This window comes from Anneissia japonica, unplaced genomic scaffold (assembly GCF_011630105.1).
Source record: "Anneissia japonica isolate Jap-2015-1 unplaced genomic scaffold, ASM1163010v1 scaffold560_len657749_cov147, whole genome shotgun sequence".
Classification (NCBI taxonomy): domain Eukaryota; kingdom Metazoa; phylum Echinodermata; class Crinoidea; order Comatulida; family Comatulidae; genus Anneissia; species Anneissia japonica.
In genome coordinates this window covers 299,389-303,371 of record NW_022754288.1, presented here as the reverse complement: position 1 = coordinate 303,371, position 3,983 = coordinate 299,389, and the positions used below count along the sequence as shown (strand labels likewise).

The following is a 3,983-nucleotide window of genomic DNA, read 5'->3' as shown; positions in this document are numbered from 1 at the left end:
AGATGTGTATAAGAGACAATATTTAGGCCTAGAAAGTGATAAAAAAAAAACTACATCATCGATTTAGCCATAGGACGATGGTCATTTCATTGAGATTGTCCGTATCATCCTCCTTCGGAGCAACATAATTGGTGGTATCGAAGTGACACTTTATCAAAACAAGGGGCCAACGGCGACGTGCAAAGTACCGAGCAGGGATGGGGGAGGGGCACACAGTGGTGTTGAGATTTTTGTTTAGAAACCATGGATACTGGTACATTGAATTTAATTCGAGAATTAACGTAGCTTGTTTTTGGACTTTCTCTTCTTTTCTGTATTTACTGTACTTCGATTAATACTATACAGTGTTCTTCCATGCCACGATACATACAACAATGCATAGACGTCGGAAGCATTTTGCAAGTGGTCCGGTCATTATAGTGAGAGCACTTAACAAATTTAGTAGTACGGAAGACTGAAGATCTGCTACCCACATCCACGGATACAGTTAGTGAGGTCTGAGAGCATACCCACTCCAGCCCCACCATGGCGTTGGTGAACAACTTTTTTGGCACCATGAATGCCCGCAGATATGCTGACAACCTGTAGTAGTGCCGCTACCCTTCCCTCCCCTGAAGAGGCAGCTACAAGATATGAAGTTAGCATGGATCTAGAATTGAAAATAATTATGACAATTTTGGATGTCCAGAAATAGCAGCTGTCAAACTGTAGCCTCCACCCCTCCCCATCATGTCCATTGGCAGACAAAATACGAGGACTTTATAGAGAAAATTCTGCTACTTTACGTCATAAAAATACGTAGTACAAGTATATATCGTACTTTTACTAAAAATGTATCTAGGCCTATTCCTGTTGAAGACATAATTAATGTCGAAATATTGAATCCCCACACGATGGCGTGCATTTCGATACTTGGAGTATATTACACTATCTTATGTATCTATATATATATATATATATATAAAATTGCTCACACCGGACACTAATCCGGTATTTCTTTTCGTGGCCTGATTATATCCCCATAGCTGATTAGAGGGTTGTGTCCGTATTGTTCATGAGGGACCCTCCAATAAGAAGATTTTTTTTAAAGAGCATGGCCTTACAGGGCATCTTATTCTTACTGGTATGACTCAAGAAAACATTAGGCCTATATTTACAAAAGAGATAATCATTAAGGTCTATGCCCTTTACAACAAGAAGAATGGGCCCAGAAAAGCACGAAGGTTAATGCTAGGCCTATATCTAAACTCAGCATGATGTTATAGTATTACTTAAAATTAATGTCTAAATCACAATTCGAGGACTATTTTAAATCAGGTGAATAAGACAAATGTAGAGTTGAACTATCACTTGAAATGATAAAACAAAAGTTGATTAAGTGCTGTGGGCCTTCTGGTAGGCCTTATACCGATTACACGTGAATTCTAGTCATTTCTTTGTATATTTATAGCAGACAGACATGACGTGTAAGTATACTTACCTCCAGGACAGATATCTACCCAAATACATACCTAATAGAGTAGGCTTACTAACATTCAAGGGCGATCCAGTTTTTTTTTCTATTTTTTTATTTTTTTTTTTTTTTTTTTTTTGTGTGAAAGAATGGAGGGGAACAATGCTTTTGAATGTGGTTGGATTTACAGGGTCCAGAAGTCCTACTTCGTTTACGTTTATGCCCAGAAATAATATAATTATGATAATAATTATGATGAGGGGATAATGATAACGATTACGGCGACGATGACGATAACGGTGATAATGACGATGGAGATAATAATGATGATGACGATGATGATGATGATTATGATGATGATGATGATGATGATGGCGATGACGTCGAGATGATGATGGTGATAATGTTGATAGGTGGTGGCATTTTTCCAGTGATGATACTGTACTAATGCTGACTAATGTGAGTCCAATCCGGAATCAAGGGCAAATGTCCCCGGTCAGGGTGCAGGGAAAAATCAGCAGGTTTGATTTGGTATAGACTAAATTATCGAATGATAGAAAAGTCATTTCATGTTCAAGCAACTAAGAAATGTTGGGCTTAGGAGGAGCCTAAAATATACTATGGATATCATATTCAATTGAATTCAATTTTTATTCCGGAGTTAATCATGAAACACAATAAAGAACAATGCCTACCATGAAAAGAAAGCATGAGTAATTAAACCTTTGAATTCGGAGCGGTAGGGACGTCATTTCCCTAAGGTCCAAATTACCCGCATACCCTAAACGAACTATGCATAAATACGGTAGCGTTACTTCACTAAGGTCCTAATGACCCGCATATCCCACCCTAACCAAACTATGCATTACTAAGGTAGGGGCATTACTTCACTAAGGTCCTAATAACTTGCATAACCGAACTATTCATTATCGGAGCAGGGACGTTACTCCACGAAGGTCCTAATGGCCCACATACCCCAGGAATGCTCAATCAAGCTGAATCGTTAAACATATAGGAAATCTCTAAATCTGCCATACATCTTGGAATCCAAGAGCATCAATTTACATATACATATAATAGAGTATTGTTAATAGTTAGTTCTCAAGAGGATCATGTCATAGCATATCATTTATTTCGTCTTCAATTAAACACATGACAAACATACAACAAAAAATGCAAAACAGAATAGTAGAAATGCTAGCCAGCACGAGACGGAATTGCTCAAAATAATATACTTAAGAAACACAACTGTAAAATAAATTGTTTTATGTTGAAATATATCGAAAATGAAAATGAATTGACAGAATGGTTTTTGTGTGTCGATTAAAGAATATGTTTGAATTAAAAATGAGTTCATATCTTATTTCTTTTTTGCAATGGATAATGGAATAATAAGATCAGGCTGCGCGCATCACTTCTTACAACCCTTCACCAGTCAAGCACGTATGACATTTAGCTTGATTCACTTCATCGTGAATACTAAGATGGCCAATACAAAAACTAATAAACGTATAAAACTTCAGGAGCAGCTATAGAGGGCGCAGGGTGAATTGGTTCAAAGATGATTGTGAAGTCAAGGTCAGATTCTATATTTGTTGATCCTCAGTATGTGTAGTAATAGTTGCGAGTCGGTGTACTTTTTCTTCATGGATCTGCTTCGAAAGAAAGAAAGTTAATATCGGTTTCAGGTTTGTTTCTCTTCATGGCTGTGATTTAAGCCGTGAATCCGCAAAGGTAGACTAGATAGAGAGACTGGGGCTGATATCCTGCACAGGCCCACGTCACAACATAGGCCTACTGTACAGAGATCATCATCATCATCCCCCGTGTACCTTCTTACTTCTGGCTAGCTACCAACCAGGGCGTACTACAGAACAGTGCTATCTATCTACTACCGGATTACGACATTTTACACAAGTGCTGGGTTTCACCAGCCAGGAGTCGTGGTAAGTACAGTGACATGAGTAGTTAATGTTAAAGTTGCAGGGAGTTTTAGTAACCCAAGGTCATCCTTACGTTATGAATGAGAACTAGGCCTACTACTACTAGTACTACGTAACCTCATTATTAAAGCAACTGTGAGACCACTTTGAGTTTATCAAATTGGATGTATAAATCATTAATCTGGATGACGTCCTATCCGTCGCGTGGCTGTCATCATCCTTATATAAATAAATATTCATTCATAATGTTAACCTGATTTCCCTCACTGTTGTATTCATTTTTCTTTTATTTTGATCCGGGTTTTCCTTTCATTGTAAAGCACTTAGAGGTTTCTTGCATTTTGCGCTATATAAGAATAAATTTATTATTATTATTATTATACGCTGTGTAGTCGTTGCGTTCTCGAGTGTGTACTCGGAATAAGGCTGCAACTACTAGTACTACCACATCATTCTCTCTGTTTATAATATATACTTCTGTCCTGGTTGCGGATGCAGGATTTGGCAATAGGGGTGCTTGAGAGTTCCGGAAATTGCACTCTCGTACCTTAAAAAATCTTACCGGTAATTCATATCAACAATACAAT

At 37.8% G+C, this 3,983-nt stretch overlaps 1 protein-coding gene across 2 annotated transcripts in view; it reads left to right on the top strand.

Annotated features, from left to right (window-relative positions):
* The first annotated feature begins 3,054 nt into the window (after positions 1-3,054).
* LOC117123175 (solute carrier organic anion transporter family member 5A1-like) overlaps positions 3,055-3,983 on the top strand; it is an 18,481-nt gene continuing 17,552 nt past the window's right edge. Inside the window, exon 1 of one of the 2 annotated variants that reach the window (XM_033269026.1) lies at positions 3,055-3,399. The gene's annotated coding sequence lies outside the window, so the exon portion shown is untranslated. The remainder of the gene's footprint in view (positions 3,400-3,983) is intronic. The other variant, XM_033269027.1, reaches the window with a different exon arrangement.